We start from the raw sequence: 19,959 nt of genomic DNA on the forward strand, positions 1-19,959 counted from the left end.
ATGAATGTAAGCACAGGATGAAGAATAATATTACACACAGATGCTGCCACTGGAGAAAGCCAAATGCAAGATATCTAGAAAGACAACACTCTGGATAAATCAGGTGTATTAAGCCATCTGGGGAGGATTTGCCTCAAAATCTAGCCTCCCTCTTATTTCATGCTGCCTGTAGGAAAGCAGTTAGAGTACATGCCATTGGACTTTAGAAGAGAAAATCATTAGGAGACAGAGGGAAAAATAAATAAATAAATTACTCCTAATCCATTAAGAGGAAGAAAATATAAGGGGAATAATGAAAGTAAAGATATTATTCCCCTCTTTCTGTATTTGTACTTCAGGTGAGATAAATAGACAATTTTTGTTTCAAGGGATAGATCTAACTCAAATGTAGCTTCTTTTTGCTCATGTTCATAGATAGTAATAAGGTCTTTCTGCACTGACAGTTTGTTCAAGATCGGTCCAAGAAAGTTGATGTGTTTATGCTCTAGTAAAAGAAAGGGCACATTTCTTAGTCCTTGTTTTATCACTTATGAGCAGTGGGTCCAGGACAAGACAGCACCAGAAAGAAACTAGGATCCCTACTTATTCTAAAGCTTTCTGAGTGTCTCTTATTTAAAAGACCCTGTTTATCTCTTCCCCATTTTCACTCCAGTCCTACCCTTGTCTCCTTTCTACAGGCTCCCCCTCACCCCCTCCAACTTTAGGTCTCTCTGGCTGCAACTGCACCTCAGTCACTTGGCATTAGGGAGGAAGTAGAAAGGGGAAAGAAAGGGGAAGTAGGAGAGAGTCCAGAAAGAGAAAGTACGAAATTACACTAGCCCTGCCAACTTCACCATGCCCTGCCCCCTCTTTCTTCACCAATAGAATCAAGAAGTTGAAATATTTTCTCATTTAAACACAAACCAGTAACCACAAGAGCTCAATCTTCTAATGAGAAAGATAAGCAAAACTTTTTTTTCCAAAGTGGTCTATGTACTTTATGGAATCAGAGGGGCTAATGAAGTGTGAGACTTTGACAGACAATATTCATGAGGTTCATATCTTTTGTAAATTTTGAGACCTAAATGATATAACATAAAACTAAATTTAGATGTAACTGATAAGCTGTTTATATGTACTAGACACTTTTCTCAAAATTCGTCCTTTTGGTAGCTCATGCTCTCACTAGAGCTCCATCATCAAGTTTTAATTCACACATGCTGATAAGCCTTCAGCCTGTTGGAATATTTTTCAAATCTGCAAATTAAAGACATTCAAAGGGAAGTCACATGATCTCATCTGGCCTGCTGCTCCATCTTGTTTGATAGTCTTCAGTGTTCTTTCTATAATGGGTCAATAGCCGAGGGGCTGTAACTGATCTCCTTATTTCAGCACTAGAAATGTGAGGCACTTTGCATTGGGTTCAACTCTATTCTGCTATGCTACTCCCGTTTGTCAGTAGGTAAAAACTTTAACTATTCCCCAGAAAGCAATACCTTCTGTGAATAGTTGCTTTAGACAAGCATTCATTGTTCAGAGGGTTTGATTTCTCACTGAGCAAAAGCTACAGCATTATAATGATGCCAGTTAAAAAATTTTTTTAAGCTTGAATTTTTTAAAACTAGAAAGGAACTCTCACTGTTGAGGCAGTCATGAAAGAAAACCTCTTTTCACAACCCCTGGAACAAGTGGATGAGGAGAGTAAAAGTAAAAGTGCAAAGACTGGGAATCTGGCCTTTTTCCAAACAACAGAAAAAGCCACAGTGAGAAGAAGTAATTGAACACTTTGGAAGTCTCTTTGAAGACTTAGTGCAGTGGAACTTTTAAAAATGAATAAAAGCTAAATGCATAATAATTCCACGTAAGAAAATATAAATGAATGCTTGAACTAAGTAATGAATTTATAAATGTTTAATGTAGTGAGACCAAGCAGTACCACCCATTGCTAATGTGTGTTAAGCATTAGCAATGTTGTTACTTGGAGGAGAAAAATTAAAAGTCTGGCAATGTTTTACCTCTAATTTTGTGCTTTGAACGCTTTATGTGGCTTATGGTGATTATATTATCTTTACTGATTAACCATATCCTATAGAATTTTGTGTGCTTGCAAACTGATTTTTGAACATGGGAAAAACAGTAAAAATAATTAGATAACCCCCCAAAAATATTTCGCTCTTTCTTTTTGTGACTGATGATACATTTCGGAGTCTTATGTGTATCACTTAAGAATAACAATAGTGGTAGTTACATTTACATGGAAAATGTAGGAGTGGTTTTAGCTATGTTAATAAAACACACAGCGTATTAGGTTTTAATATTTTGCTATTTGAAAGGCTTTGGTATGAAAACAAATATGTATAGAGGACAGTGAAGGTTGAGATCTAAATGGAAGGATGCCTCAAGAGAGTTTCACACACTGAAGGAGAATGCGTGCCCTGATGAACACATAATTATGTAATACTATATAGGATCAGGTGCATGAAGTCCTTCCCTAAATATCTCAATGGTTTCTTTGTGTGAGTTTTCTCTCTGTTTATTTCTTCATCCCAATCTGCAAGGACTCCATCTGCAGGAAGTCTGAGAATAACATTAGTCCCACCACCAGACAGCATGCACACACCCATACAGCAGGGTGTCTTGCTTTACTTTGGAGCAATGATTTTACTCTGGGCCATGCAGATGTTGTGAAAGGGTAATAGTTACCTAGCATTCAGGCATCTGAGGAGGAGAACTCTTTTGTCTGATTTGGTCAAGTTTGGCAGAATTCTGAATAAGAAAAAAAAAAATACTCTTAGGGTTGGAAGGGATTTTAAAGATGATTTAAATCTATTGCCTATCTCATTACATCCCTCTCAAGCTCATTTCTGACTGGTGCTACTGTGGAAGATCACTCATTTCTAGGTCTTGTTTTGAATTTTCTTTGTGGAATGATTTCCCAGCTTGCCCTATGGTATCTCCTCTGTCCTCTGTATAAACAATTGTTTACCTCTTTTTTTTGTAGGTATGAATGTAAAGCAATGAAGCTGATTTATTTTGTAAATCATATCTGAAAATATTTCCTAAAATGGAGTTGCCAAAATATTCCACATCATGGCAGCATGGTAGGAGTAGGATTATAGTGAAAACTCTGAATTGTATTTCAATACTCCCTTTATAGTCTCATACCTCTATAATCACATCATGAACATAATTTTAATACTAAAAGAGATACATAAAAACACATTGTAATATTATTTGCATAGGACAATAGGTTAATTTCTTTATTAGTAGATCTCATTTTATGAATGCAAAGTCTGACAACATTTCATCTTGCTTTCATTCAGTTATCAAAACACAACAAACAGTCCTCATCTGAATAAAAACCCTCTGTTTAGTGTCAAATTGAACAGATGCAAATTGACTTATGGAGGGCCTTCTCTTGGAAATAAACTCTTTAATACAATAACTATCTAATTCCCATAATATTCTGGAGAATAAAAACAGCTAAATTCATTTCAAGTACCAAAGACTATAACATTAACATACAAATTTAAATTTAATTCTACAACATAAAACATTTAGAACCATTAAATAAGGAAAGCTTATTTTGAATTAAGTCTTCTAATATTATTAAGATATTAGTATAATATTTAAAATAATAACTTAACTATTTAAATAAAGCCTTATCTTGTTATTCATAGTAAAGGTGATGCACCATACTCAACATCTATGGAGACATTGTTAGTTAGCAATAATAGATAGCTTTCGTTAATAAAAAACTTTTTAAAACATCAAAACAAAGTTTAAGTAAATAGGTATTATTGCAGTTTTGGTTTTACAACACGGCCACAACATACACATTAAAATATAGTTTTGCATCTAATTAGGATGAAAATTGATGTTCACTGGTAATACTATGGAATTCCATTATGCAGTTATAGGTATAGGAGAGGATATATACATTTTCCTGTTTCATTTTAAGATTTACCTATTTTAGTATATGAATATTGATTTGCTTTATAACAATGTCCTTGAAACAGATTCTATAACATATTTAGTTGATCGTTCTACTATATAACCACTTCTCTTGTTAAGAATGAATTTATCATCTATTATTCTTTAACCCTCTCATACCACTCCTTAAACTCTTTTCTCACTAGAGATGGGTGAGTTCTAATAACCGTATGTTGTATTATTATCTTATAAAGCTTTAAGCCTTATCTTTTCTGGATAGTTTTTAGCATTCCTAGTTTCTCATGGGCCAATATTACAAACACTTTCATTATTTGTATTGCTCTTTATGATAGTTTGATATTACAAAAAGAGATATTGATTATGTTTGTAAACTGGTCTGTTCCTCTGGGTGTGAGACCCCACTGATTGTAGTAAATTCAGAGGTTTCATTTTTACTTTATTAAATCAAGATTAGGGCTTTGATTTGATCACGTTATTAGGGCATGCAGGGTTGAGTCCCTGCCCCCTTGGTGGGCTATATAAATGGGTGCTCAATCAAGAACATGGAAGTAGATATACAGAAAAGAACAGAGGAAGAGACAGCTCCATAGACATGGCAGAGGCTCCAGGAAGAGAGATGAGCCTGATAGTTTGCAGCTGAAGTGAACAAAGCAGCTGAGATGCCCTGACAGATGAGCCTTATGCCAGCCTACAGCTAAGATCGAAAGAAGCTGGGACCATTGAGCCTTAAGAGGAAGAAAGCAGACTGAACCCTCACAGACAAAACCCACCATCTTGCTTCAACACATGGCAAATAACTTTGGATGAGAAAGTACCTCTTATGGTACCTTGAGTTGGACTCTTTATGGCCTGGTATCTGTAAGCTTCTACCCCAAATCAATACCCTTTATTAAAGCCAACAGATTTCTGGTACTTTGCATCAGCATCCCTTTGGTCTAATACACTCTTCATTTCATATTTACTTTTATCAAAGAAGCACAAAATCCATATTAGAATCTTAGAATTATGCAAAATCTTATGGAACTTGGATTATTTTTATATAATTTATTATGCTTTTCTTTCTGATTTTATGTTGTTAAACTGACCTTCATTATGATTCAGAGATCTTTTTCTTACTTATGTAGCTACCTATATAGGCCTTATGCTGCTGTTTTCATTCTAGTGGTGTCTTAACTATTCAGCATTGTCAATATTATATATATTGTAAGTCTTTTCACTCAGGTATTAATTATCTAATCACATGTAATCATCAGCAAAATCAGAAAGCTCTTGCCCTCCCTGTTTTATCAGAAATACTCCCCAAGAAGACTTTGTTCCAGGAGCGTAAAGAGAAAAATGCCATTGTTTAATTATAGAAGAAAGAAGCAATATTGCATATCTAGGAACCAAGATATTATTTTGTCTTACTTGATACATACTCTGGAAGTCAGGGTGATCTTAAGCACTCCCATATGATGGCTGAATTAACTTAATAATTATGTTATAACTGTGCCATAATTTATAGTGTTCAAAGTGCCTTCAGTTAGATTATCTCTTTTAATTTTAGGAAGGAAAGAGTTGAAGTAGTTGACCTATGATCCATTCCTCCCTTTTGGTAAGGGAGTAGAATTGGGAGATATGTGGGGGTGGCAGGGGGAGATGGGGAGGTAGGAAGCAGGTAATGGTATAATCTCTTTTGTAACCTGATCACTGGAAGTCCTAGTAAATAAATGACTGTAATTTATGAGAAAGAGAGACCTTATCTATGGATTACTCTCAGCAGGATGTCCCTGGTTTAGAAATGTTTATGACAAATAAACCCCAAATCTGTGGATTTATGGAGAATGAGAAAATATCATGTATTCCTGCTAAATATCTGGCATGTAAAATGTGAATATTTCATAACCTACTTTCCCCACCCACTGAGATAAATAAGAGCTATGAAGCATTACAGCATCAAGGAAGGACAGTTATTGGAACCAGTGGGACCTTTGTAAGAAGGAACCAGTTTTACCTGTGGAAAGAGGATTTTGAGAGTCCTGCAGATGCTATTAGTAATCTTCATACAAGGTAGATGCACCAAAGTAATCTAGCCAATTTTACCAAGAGTAGAATGTAAAAAAGGTGAATATACTTCATATACATTCAGATTGGCAAGTAACTAACTGGGGGAAAAAATCTATATAATTAAACCAAAATTTAAGTAATTCTGTTATTTAAACTCAGTAGAAAGGCCTCACAGTGAGACCCCGGTTTGATTAGAATGTTCAAACCAGCAGACTCTTGGTTAAACTATCAGTATTAATCCACATGCTTGGATCCATTTATAGCTTGTAATGGCAAAATCATTGCCACAGTGCACAGAGGATTTGGAATCAACAGTCCAGAAATACTGGCCATAAAGTGGAAAATAACCTCATATTTTTGCTATCTCAGGGTTAATCACTAGTGGAAAAGTTGCTTGTGCATACTGGTAGTCAGTTACAGGGAACTCATCCTTTGCCTCACTATTAATGTGGGGTTATGATATTTGACCCCATAGCTCCATGGGAAACAATCAAGTCAGCTATGAGATTATCACTGCAGTGCAACAGGTCTACTAAGGTAGAGTGTAGAATGGAGGTCATAGAGAGCATAGCACAGGACCATTGGAAAGTGACTTGTGTTTCCTTTGAGCATTGATCACAACACACTAGCATTGTCCAGGTAGAATGCGAGTGATGTCTGGTGCATTGTAATGACAGGAAAGAGAAATGAGAGTGTTGATGGCACATGAGAACAAGAAGCTCTTGACAGAGTCTTCTCATTTCTTATGGGAAAAATTGGCACAAGCCCTTCATTTTGACATTATAATTTTGGGGGCTCTCAACAAACACATCAATCTACATTCTTAAAAATTTGAATTTAAAAGTACCTCTAATAAGTAAAGGTATTTGATTCTGGAACTAATCTGATTTGTTCTCTGTGATGCCCTTGACTTATTTGTGACCAAAATCTTGCCCAAAACATTCTTCATCTTTAGACTCCACATTAATACTCTCACTCTCTTTCTCTGTTCCATCTAATCCCCACCTCAGTCTGTGTTGGATATTTATAAAATAAATCCCTAGAAGAAACCACTGTTGAGAAAGCTGGTATGGGAACTAAAAACAATGAGAAAGATGATCTTATAGTTATAAATAAATGTTATGCTGTGGATCAGTATTTCTTGAAGTATGTTCTTGAATCAGCTGCATAAGAAATGCTTGCACTATGAAAATGCAGAATGCTCATCCTCACTTCAAATATGGAGTAGGAATTTTTAAATCTGTAATTTTAGTAGGTGTTCCATGTGAAGTTTAAGAACAATTATTAGTAGAAATAGCATTAGATTAGGTAATTCTGGAAGAATTCTTACTGTCGTGTGGCTGCCTTTCCTCTCTAAGTGGCATTTGGAAAGTTATAAAAATGGTCTAGGTCATTGCAAGTGTGGCTCACTTTGGGCCAGTCTGGGGTCTGGCTTTCTGGAAGGTAGAGTGGTGGACAGGTGGGGAAGATGCCAGTGGCAGTGATAGCAGAAAGTGCCTTCAGTTTCAAGAAGTTGCTAGATCAATTAAAAAATTGGGAGCTTGAGGATCCTGGAGGAATTGCCTCACGCCTCCAGTATATGGTAGCTTCTAGATCTAGATCTGTTTCATAATGACATAAATAATGCAAGATATCTTTGGAAAAGAATATCACTTGCCATAAAATCTGCCAATTCTGAACTTGGGGGAATTTGGTCAGTAGGACAGAGAATCTGGCAGAGAGATTTCCCTGAGATCCACATGACTATCAAGTGGTCTGAGACAGTTCAGCCAATCGTGGAAGCACTAAGAGATGCAAAAGGTGTTGAGCCTTCACTCTGGTTTCTCAGGGATATACCTCCATAATTGCTGATGACTTTGGAACCTTGCCAGGCTTCCTGTAGAAAAGTCTGTGAAAGGTATTTTAAAACAAGGATGGTAAGCTGACTCCACCCCAAGAATGGTTATGCCCAAAAAACCAGTTGCCGAAGCCATGGATGTTTCCTTTAACAGGTTTATTCCCTTATTGGAGCCTGCCCCATTCCCACCAATCCCTGGTGAACAGCAGTTAGCCAGATTTTCTGATTACATGGCTCTCCTTGAAAACGGATTAACCATTCAAAGTTTAAGATCCACCTTCAGAATCCTGTATACTGACAAATAGAGAAATGTAAAATTTTTATTTATTGAATGGATTAAGTACTTTGACATTCCTTATTGAGTATGTGAAAAAATACATATATAATATAAAGTATATTATATATATATTTTGTCCTTAAGCACTGTGCTGAATAGTTGTTGAAACAATTCTCATTTTGTCATAGTCATCTATTTGGATGGATCCTGTGGCAGTTTGATATTGTTTATGAATTTCAAAAACAGATATCAGATTATGTTTGTAAACTGGTCTGTCCCTCCAGGCATATTACATTATATTGGATTCAGAGGTTTCACTTTACTTGATTAAATAATGATTAAGGCTTTGATTGGGCCACATCAATAGGGCATCAATGTGACATTTCTCACAGAGAAAATCACATGGCAGAGCAGTTAGAGTTTTGATCCTGGAGCCTGGGAAGTAAGCACACAGAGAAGGTTGGTCTTGAGGCAGAGGCCCCTAAGAAGAGAGACACATTATTCACTTGATAGTCTATAGCTGACCTTGTGGAGAAAACAGAGCAGCTGAGCCCAGAGAGAAACAAACCCTGGGAGAGAGATGAGACTTATCCCAGCCTACAGCTGATATTGGAAGAAGCTGGGATCACAGAACCTTAAGGGGAGGAGGAAATCTGAACGTTGGCAGCCATCTTGCTCCAAATCATGGCAACAGACTTTGGTGAGGGAACTAGCTTACACTTAATGGCCTGATAACTGTAAGCTTCTACCCCAAATAAAAGTCAACAGATTTCTGGTACTTTGCATCAGCTCCTTTGGCTGACTAATACAGAGCCTATCAGTATTACACGGTGAGGTTATTTTTCCTAATGACTTATAAATATATCCCTCCTGTTTAATGCAGAGCAGTAATTGTCAGCTACTTTCCCTACTCCCTGTTCCCATCACATACAACACACTTCCACTGGTACTGTTGGTTGAAAGTCATATAGTTCATTTGGGTTTGAGGAGGACTGTTCCCAGAAGGCAATGTCTCTGTTACTGAGGATTCAGACTCACACTCTTTGGAGAATATGCTCTTTTCTCCCCATCTCCTGAGACTCACTAATGTAAAGTACTAAAATATAACTGAGGAAAAAAAGACCATTTCCTTTAAAAAACAGTTTAACTTGAGACTTTTTCTGATGCTATGTGTGCATCTATTGCTGGCAGTGGAGTGCTTGCCATGAAAATGCAACTTATTTACGATGTTCATGGAGAATGTTAAGTTATAATATCTCTTTTCAGAAGAATGGAAAAGTGTGGTGTGCCCGATATTGGAAGAGCAGCTATTAAGATAAGTGATATGCTTGGTACAACTCTCCTTATAGACCTTTGGTTGATTACATTTATCCCTCATTTCAAGTTCTCCCTTTTAGAGAAATACTGAACAACCAATCTTTCACTTTTTGTGCCTTCTGAACATTTGAACTTGTTTATTGTATCTTCCGGTGAAAATACCCCCTTTTCATTTATTCTGCGTTTGTTCAGTAAATATTTAATTGAACTCTTCAACTCTTTCATCTAAGGCAGTTTATAGAAATTTCACTGTCCTGGTCTTCTTTTTGTGGACAAATTCTAGTTTGTCATTATCTCTTTGAAAATATGAATTTTTCAATTAAGTAGAAGAAATTTATATAGTCATAATTATATTATGTGTGTTTTCACTCATTTTGAATATATTTTATCAGCTGACATGACTCAAAATTGTTTTATGAAGAGAGTGTAGGTTTTTATTTGGACAAATCAAGCAACCTAACTTGGTCCTTTTGTAACAACTCTAACTCTAATATATGACAGTCTTTTGTGTTTGAAAAGCAATTATCTTCCCACCCCTATTTCTTCTTCTCATAATAAATAGCATTATATTCTTCCTCATATATCTAAAAAAATGATCTAGGCATTAGTTTCATCATCTGTAAAATGAGGCAGTTAAATTGGGTGGTCATGGAGAGCCAGTCCAACTCCAATTATTTAATTCATTGTCTAGTTGGTCATTTCTAAATACTTTACAATTAGCCAGCCATGCAAACACTGCTCTTTCAGAGGATGTGCCCTCATTTTGGCCTTCTGTATGCTCTGAGAAGTACATTATAGCCACCGGAGTAAAAATACCTGGGGAAGAAAAGAATATGTGTGATGAAGGGAAAGCAATTAAGTGCAAATTGAGTACAATGAAATATGACTAGTATGTTAGTGAGAAAAATATTGTTGCAGCATTGGAACTGCAAATCAATGAATTTTGTCAGTAATCTGTATGCAATTTTTAAAATTTCAATTTTTAAAATTGTCTGCAATTATTTTGCTTTCTTTTATGCAATGAATTGTATCTCCCCAAAAGATAGGTTGAAGTTCTTCTCCACAGTACCTCAGAATGCAATGTTCATTGGAAATTGGGCTATTATAGATGAAATTAGTCAAGTTAAAATGAGGTCATACTGGAGGTTTCTAGTCAACCAAGAAGGCAGCATAAGATGCTCCAGTGTGCCATTTTCCCAACAGAATCTTTGAACAACTAGAAAACTATACCCAAATTGAACAATAGGAAGAGAATAACAAAGATAAAAGTGCAGATAAATGAAATAGAGAATAGAAAGGCCATAGGGAGAATCAACAAAACTCAAACTTGTATCTTTGAAAAGATCAATAAAATTGACAAGTTTTGTTAAACTGACAAAAAATGAGAGGGAGATAAACTAACAATATTACTGAAATTAGAAATGAAAGAAGTGGCATTACTACTGACCCCACAATAATAATACAATTATAAGAGGATATTGTGAACAACTGCACTCCAACAAATAAGATAATAACCTACATGAAATGGACAAATTTCTAAAAAGATACCAAGTACCTCTACTGACTTAAGAGGAAATAGATCTCACCAATACAAATAAGTAAAAAGATTGAATAAGCAATCAAAAACTTTCCAAAAAAGAAAAGCCCAGAACTAGATAGCTTTACTGATGAATTTTACCAAACATTCCAAGAAAACTTAACAGCAATCCTGTTAAAACTATTTTCAAAAAACTGAAGAGAAGGGAACCCTCCCTAACTCACTTTGTAGGGCCAACATTACCCTACAACCAAAGCCCAGATTAAGATAGCACAAGAAAAGAAAATAACTGACCAACAAGAAGTCGTACAATTACCCTAAAAATTGGAAACAGGGACTTGAGCAGATTTTTGCATGCCAATATTCATTCACAATTGCCAAAAGGTGGGAGCAACTCAAGAGTCATGGAAGAATGGATAAACAAAACATGATATATATATGCCATACAATATTACGCAACATTAAAATGGAATGAAATTCTGATACATGGACAACATGGATGAACCTTGAAGACATCATGTTGAGTGAAATAAGCAGACACAAAAGGTCAAATATTATACAATCTCACTGATATGAAATAATTAGAATATGCAATTTCAGAGACAGAAATTAGAATATAGGTTACCAGGGGCAAGGTTGTGTGTGGGGACTGGAGAATTAAGCCTTAATTGATAAAAATATTCTGTTGGCGGTGACAGAAGAGTTTTGGTAATGAATAGTAATACTGGTAGCACAACATTGTGAATGTAATTAATATTTAATTGTAAACTCAAAAGTGGTTAAAATAGGAAATTTTATGTTGTATATGCATTATCAGACTAACAATTAAAATACCCATATAACTGTACAACATAAATAGTGAACCCTTAAGTACACTATGGACTATAGTTCATTATAGTAATATTGTTTCATCAATCATCACAAAGGTAACACTAATGGAAAATGTTAATAATAGGGAAACGGCATGTGTGTGTGTGTTGTTACATAGGAACTCTGTGTTTTCTGTATGATCCTGTAATACTACACTGCTCTATGAAAAAATAAATTAAAAAAATAATGTTATACTTGAATAGCATGGAGCCATAATCTAATATGACTGGCATCCTTATAAGAAGAGGATATTTGGACACAGAAAGAGATAAACAGAAGCATGCACCCCATATATCAACTGAGGCAGAGAATGCCATGGATTGCTGGCCCCGGCCAGAAGCCAGGAGGGAGGCTTGGAACCAATTTTCTGTAAAGACATCAGGGGAAGTATGACTCTCCTGATTTTTGACACCCCAATTTGGGCTTCTGGTTTCCATAACTGTGAAACAATAGACTTCTGTTATTTCAAGCCACTCAGTTTGTGTATTGTGTTACAGCAGCCATAGGAAACAGACACTTTCTGTAACATTTTCCCCAGAAGTTGGTAAGTATATAAACAACAGCCGCAAACTGCTATAGAATTGTTTAACTTTAGTTATAAACCATAGGCCTAACATACTTCATTTGAAACTTTGTATGTCATAAATCACAAAATTGTTAGGAACTCCTCAGTGAGAAGACTTAACAATTATAAGCTGCAATATAACAGAAAAGAATAGATTGTTGTCAGGAGATAATGGCAGCCAACTGTGAGATAAGTGTCAAGGCAAAGTCATGGCAAAGTCTTGCCATTTATCAAAAGTAAACACTGAAGAAAAGTAGGCTACATTTATCAAACAACGGTTCTAGTCCAAACATTTTATTTTTTTTGTCCTAGCTGATCTGTGATTTAGAAGCTGTCATTTCCCCTGCCAGCTATTTATTCAGCTAAGTAAGTGGGAATCCTGCTACATTATTTAGAGTTTATAATTTGCTTTTAACTGATTATCTTGTTTAGTCCCAAGAAATACCTTGTATTAAGAATATAATTAAGAAGTATTAATTCAATAGGTTTAGTTTTAATTTTTTTCTTTCTACTTGGACATTTTAAACACTCTCACCTATTTCTTAAAAGTGATTTAGAATGGTTCACATGAAAATGTGTATTCAAAAGACCAGCAGGATAGACATTTCAATGAAAAGCTAAAACTAAGGGAAATTATACTCAAAATTATTTTAATATAGGCATACTGATTCTAACAAGCAGACTGATTGCTCTTCATATCTTATTCTGACAGGTATGGACTATTGAACCACCAAGTCTGATATTATCATTTGCTACTGACAGCTCTGTTGTGATCCATAGTCATTTATACCCATCACCACTTCTAAATTATTCTATAGACAGACCACTGTTCCCCAACCATGATGATGAATTTGGAACCCATTTTATTTATTGGAACTGTAGAACCTATAGTCCAGCTTTCTCAAATAGAGAGCCCCAAGTAATTAGTAAGCTGAGAACATACTTGGAAAGCTTTGTATAACTGATACAAGTATATATATTTTAAATAAAGTAATAAAGGTACTTGGGAATGGCATTACCCGGAGAATAAATACAGTCAAGATGGTCCTCATTCTATACCCTAAAGATTCAGGGCAGCTGAGTGTGATGTATGTTTTAGGGTTCTCTAGGGAAACAGACCAACATATATATACATACATATATATATATATATATGTATATTATGTATACGTGTATATTATGTAATTACTCTGAGATTTTTTTAATAGGAATTGGCTCATGTGACTGTGGGGATGGACAAGCCAAATTCCAGGATATAGATGAGGCCACAAACTGGAAACACTGATAAAGGTTTTCAATGAATTCTCTAGGAGAAGCTGACTGGCTGAAGTAAAGTTTGAAATTCTCCCTTCTGACTGCAGAAATCATCATTTCTCTTTTAAAGGACTTCAACAAGTTGAATGATACTTCTCTCATAGTTAAAGGCAGTTTCCTCAGTTGATCATAGATGTGTAAGCAACCATACATGCAGTCAACTGACTGATGGTTTGAATCTATTAAATATGCTCATAGTAACAATCAGAATAGTGCTTGTTTGACCAAACAGCTCTATCCCATAACTTGGCCAAGTTGACACATGAATTTAACTATTACAGTCCACCCCTTTTCAACTTGGCACCCTTACACATCTACTTAAACCATACTTAATCTCTAAGTAAAAACAACATCAGTCATATTTTCACCTAACAATTCTCAATCATCCTGTGTACAACCAAAAACACACTAATTTTCTCCAGAATAGGTTGCAAGTTGCTTGGGTAATAGTCACTCTTAAACTTGATATCCTATAACTTAAATACTGTGATTAAAGTTACTACAACTTATGTCATATGAAAAAGGGATAATATAGGGAAGTAAACAAAGAAATTTGATTAATGTATATATAAAAACTTACTTATAACAAACAAGGAAGTCATATTCACCATTACAGATCTCGTTTCTGTAACTGATCACACCTGGTTATAGCTCGCTTTTATAACTTTATCTGGTAAAGTAGCCCTGGGAAAGAGAGGATAATGTGGCAGGAGTGGGTGCCAAGGGCATTTGGGCCACTTCCTCATGTAACATACTTGTGCCTTCAGAACCCACTTGAGCCCTTTCTTATATATACTGCTTCCATTTTATGATGGAGTACTGCTGTGCATGCCCAACTTTATGGCCTGATGGGTCAGACAATACTTAGTTCATGATAGGCAACTCAGGTCTTAGGGTACATTGGTGGCCTATGTTTGAGTGTTTGGTTTCTACTAAGATCCAGTAGCAGGCCAAAAGCTATTTCTCAAAAGTAAAGTAGTTATCTGCCGAGGATAGCAAAGCTTTGCTCCAAAATCCTAAGGTTCTGTATTACTTGTCTCCTGTAGGGAATTGCCAAAGCTTCCAGACAACATCTCTATTTGCTACTGACACTTCCCACACAATTGGTTCTGCTGGATCATGTGGATCTTCTTCTTTTGGTCCCCACTCAAAATCAGCACTTTTCAGGTCTCATCATAATTGGACTGAATAGGACATCCAAACAAAGAATATAATATCTCCAAAATCCAAAGAGGCCAACTATGTGTTGTGCCTCTTTTTTTTTTTTTTTTGATTGTAGGAAGGCCAGATGCAACAATTTGTCCTTCACCTCTGAAGGGCTTTATTGATACATTGACAAGTCCCACACCACTGGTCACTGAGAAATTTCACTGAGGTGGAAGGAGACCTTTTTTTTGTTGGATTTTTGTTGGATTTTTCTCCCACTGACTGACATGCAAATGCCTTACTAATAAGTCTAGAGTATTTTTTACTTCTTGTTCACTAGTACACTAGGTCCAATCAATATGGTATCATCAATATAATGGAAAAGTGTGATGTCTTGTGAGAGGAAGAGAGAATTAATGTCTCTGCAGGCTAAATGATGACATAGGGCTGACAAGTTGATATACCCCTGAGTGAGGATAGTGAATGCAATTGCCAGCTAAAAGCAATCTGTTTCTGGTGGTCTTTATTAACAGCAGTTGAGGATAAAACTTTTCTCAGAGCAATAGTTACATACCACATACCAGGGAATGTGCTGATTTGTTTCAGAAGTGAAGCCACATCTGGAGAAGTAGCTGCAATTGGAGTCACCACCTGGTTAAGTTTATGATAATCTATGGTGTTTTTCCAAGATCCATCTGTTTTCTGCACAGACCATTAGGAGAGTTAAAAGGGGATGTGATGGGAATCACTACCACTGTATACCCTTTAAGTCCTGGATGGTGGCACTAATCTCTGCAGTCCCACCAGGAATGTGATATTGCTTTTGATTAACTATTTTACTAGGTAGAGGCAGTTCTAGTGGCTTCCACATGGCTCTTCCTACCATAAAAATCCTTATAAGTCAGGGAACCAATGGATTCACAAGTTTTTGTATATGTCTATACCTATTATGTATTCTGGAATTGGAATAGTTACTACAGAATGGATCCAGTGAATCAGTGGACCCACTGTGAGAAGGACCTGAGCTAAAACTCCACCGATCACCTGACATCCATGAGACTCTACACTGACTGGTGGGCCACAGCAACATCTTGGGTCTCCTGGAAATATTAGACACTACTAATGTCTAATAATTCCTGAAATTTTTTATCATTTCCTTTACCCCAATGTTCATTTACCCTGGTAAAAGGTCATAGGTCGCCACTTGTTTGGTCATGCAAGCACTGTCCTGATTGTTACTGTGAGGATAGTTATGGATTTAAATCATCAGTCAGTAAGTTGATTGCATCTGTTGCTGATTGCATCTGCAATCAATTGAGGAGATTGTCATCAACAGAGTACCTCTCCCAGAACCTCACTTGCTTCCTGGATCTTTACCCTCATCCTTCTGTCTTAGCTTTTTTCATTCATTCATGTATTCAACCCAAACTTATTTAATAGCTATTATATGCACTGCTTTGTATGTTACTCAGATCCAAAAAATGAAGATGAATAAGTCACAGTCTTTCCCACGTATATGGCACACACAGTCATACCAATTAGGCTAAGAATATGTGTACATACACACACAATATAATGAAAGAAGTGTTGAAGGTAGAGGCAACAAAAGCTGCAGTTCAAAAGGGAGTGACTGACTCTACCTAAATATGGCAGGAAAGGTGTAATAGATAAGAAAATTTTTTAGCTGAGCTAGAACTTCACCTAATAAAAGAAAAGAAGGGAAGGGGCCTCCTAAGCAGAAGAAACTGTATGTGAAAAGATGTGAAAGAGCAAAGAATATTCAGGTAAGAACATGTAGTTCTTTGTGATTGGGAATGTGTGTTTGGAGTGGGGTTGAAGGGCAAGTAGGAAATAACTAGAAATATAGGACAACTGTAGCTTATGAAAGATCTAATGTACTCTGCCAAGGAGTTTGAGTTTTATCTGTAGGGAAAAGGAAGTCATGGGGAGATTTTAAACATGGAAATGATGCAGTTATGACTGACCATATTGGAGGTATCATGGATACATAATTATGCATCATGGGAAATCTTTTCTCACTTTGTGTTCATCTCTTGTAACAAATTTACCACACTGATGGAGGATGTTGTTAATGTGAGAAAGTGTGGGAGGGATAGGGAATGGGGCATATGGGAATCCCCTATATTTTTATGTATCATTTAGGTAATCTAAAGCATTTTTAAATTAAAAAGTATTTTTAAAAGATTAAATTAATATTTGTAAAGCAAAAACAAAAGAGTTGGTGGTTGCTTGAAATAAATGAGTAGTAGAAGTAATGGAAGGCATAGGCTAAGGATGTATGAGAGACCAATTGAGAGGCCTTGGTTTATTTTTTAGCAATATAAGATAAAGGAAGGCCTCAAGAATGACTCTAATCTTGTTTTCAGCTTGGAAACATAAAACTGCAATTAAAGGGAAAAAAGCAGGCTTTGTAGTGAGACAATAAAACCGATCTTACCACATTTTTATCAATGTGACTTTGGACAAATGTTCAAACGCTTTGTAAATCAACTTTCTTATTTGTAAAAAAAAAGGACAATTATTTTCAAAGCACAAGATTGTTGAAAGGATTAATGATTTAATAAATGGAAAGCTTTTAAAACGATGCCTAGAATACAAAAATAGTAAGTGTTGAATAAATGTCTCATTTCTTCTTTTTAAAATATATTTTTATTTATTTTTAAAAGATATATTTTTTTAAAGATTTATTTATTTATTTATTTCTCCCTCCCCACCCCCCCACCCCCGGTTGTCTGTTCTCTGTGTCTATGTGCTGCATCTTCTTTGTCCACTTCTGTTGTTGTCAGCGGCACGGGAATCTGTGTCTCTTTTTGTTGCATCATCTTCTTGTGTCACTTCTCCGTGTGGGCGGTGCCATTCCTGGGCAGGCTGCACTTTCTTTCGCGCTGGGTGGCTCTCCTTACAGGGCGCACTCCTTGCATGTGGGCTCCCCGACGTGGGGAACACCCCTGCGTGGCAGGGCACTCCTTGCATGCATAAGCACTGTGCATGGGCCAGCTGCACACGGGTCAAGGAGGCCCGGGGTTTGAACCACGAACCTCCCATGTGGTAGGCAGACGCCCTAACCGCTGGGCCAAGTCCACCTCCTAAAAGATATTTAGAGCACACAAAATGCTACATTAAAAAATATAGGGGCAGCGGACTTGGCCCAAGGGTTAGGGCATCTGTCTACCACATGAGAGTTCTGCGGTTCAAACCCTGGGCCTCCTTGATCCGTGTGGAGCTGGCCCATGCACAGTGTGATGCGCACAAGGAGTGCCATGCCACGCAGGGGTGTCCCCCGCATAGGGGAGTCCTATGCACAAGGAGTGCACCCCATAAGGAGAGCCGCCCAGTGTGAAAGAAAAGTGCAGCCTGCCCAGGAGTGGCGCCGCACACATGGAGAGCTAACGGAACAAGATGAGACAACAAAAAGAAACACAGATTCCCAAGCTGCTGACAACAGAAGTGGACAAAAGAAGAAGACACAGATAATTGACACAGAGAACAGACAACTGGGGTGGGGGGGGGGAGGGGAGAGAAATAAATAAATAAATCTTTAAAAAATATATATATATAGGAAGCTCCCATATACCCCACTCCCCACACACCCCACTTTTCCCACATCAACAACTTCTTTCATTGATGTGGTACATTCAATGCATTTGATGAATACCTTTTGGAGCACTGCTACACTGCATGAATTGTAGTTTACATTGTAGTTAACACTCTCTCCCAGTCCATTCAGTGGGTTATGGCAGAATATATAATGTCCTGCAGTGGTCCTGGCAATATCATTCAGGACAACTCCAAGTCCCAAAAATGCCCCCATATCACACCTCCTTTTCTCTCTCCCTGCCTTCAGCAGCTTCCATGGCCATTTTCTCCACATCAATAATATAATTTCTTCCATTGCTAGAATCACAATAATTCTATAGTAGAATACCAGTAAGTCCACTCTAATCCATATTTTATTCCTCCATCCTGAGGATCTTGGGATGGCGATGCTCATTCCACCTATCAATTGAGAGGGGGTTTCAATCCCACATAGCTGGTGGATGGGACTGTCATGGACACAGCTGTAGACTCTCTCACTTCCTTGGAGTGGTGGTTGTCCATCTTCACCTCCCTGTTAGCTGACCTGGGTAAGTCCAGTGAACTGAAGAGTAGGTACTGCAGCACCACTGAGGCTCAGGGCCCAGCTGGCACATGGAAAACCCAGAGATTTAAGTCTCCTGGACATACACTAGCACCTGTGCCAACCACAGGTTCAATAAAAAGGACAGAAGAGGTATCTGTGGAGAAGTCACTTTGAGTTCAACTCCATCACACTCAGGAGCACAAATTCCAAAGTAGGACCCACTGGCAAGGCACCAAACTCTGGAGCCATCTGCCATGACCATAGGACCTGGATGTCTCCATTGCCTTGCCCTCAGGAGCACCACTACCTCGGGTTGTATCTACTTTGGCTGTCTCTGAGATCCTGCATAAGCATGACCCCTCTGATGACCTCCTGACTCATTTTGAAGTCTCTTAGTAATATAAACTCATTTGTCTTTACCATTTTCCCCTTTTATTCAATATCTTTTTCTAGTTGCATCACCAGCTGGTGCTTGGTAGTAATTCCTTAGCACCAGGGAGGCTCATCCCTGGGAGTCATGTCCCATGCTGGAGGGAAGGTAATGCATTTATATGCTGAGTTTGGCTTTGAGAGTGACCACATTTGAGCAACATGGAAGCTCTCAGGAGGTAACTCTTAGGCAACCTGCAACACCAGGCCAAATTGAAATTTCAAGTCATCAGTATCAAGGGTCTATCATTGCACCATCCTTCTTCACTGGTCATTGTCCTTGCATTTGGGGGATTGTTGCTGTTCCATTGGGGAATGTGACAGAGCTCCCCAGGATGGGAACCCAGCACTCCCACAGGTGTTGTGTGAATCTCTACCTACTGTGTCAATACCCAATGAACATCCAAACATATTTATATACCCTATATGCATGCTCAGGTGAATTCCATTCCATGCATTTCCCATCATGACACCCCACACCAATGCTCCTCCTCTGCCATAGTTGAGTCCCTCTATGATCCAAAACTTCTTCAAAAGTGAAGCCTAA

At 37.3% G+C, this 19,959-nt stretch overlaps 1 protein-coding gene and 1 pseudogene across 8 annotated transcripts in view; both read left to right on the forward strand.

Moving 5' to 3' along the window:
- Positions 1-19,959, forward strand: part of FUT9 (fucosyltransferase 9) — a 266,509-nt gene that overhangs the window by 66,785 nt on the left and 179,765 nt on the right. The window lies entirely within an intron of this gene.
- On the forward strand, positions 7,448-8,121 carry LOC101445624 (COP9 signalosome complex subunit 8 pseudogene; annotated as a pseudogene).

Source organism: Dasypus novemcinctus, chromosome 11 (assembly GCF_030445035.2).
Source record: "Dasypus novemcinctus isolate mDasNov1 chromosome 11, mDasNov1.1.hap2, whole genome shotgun sequence".
Taxonomy (NCBI): domain Eukaryota; kingdom Metazoa; phylum Chordata; class Mammalia; order Cingulata; family Dasypodidae; genus Dasypus; species Dasypus novemcinctus.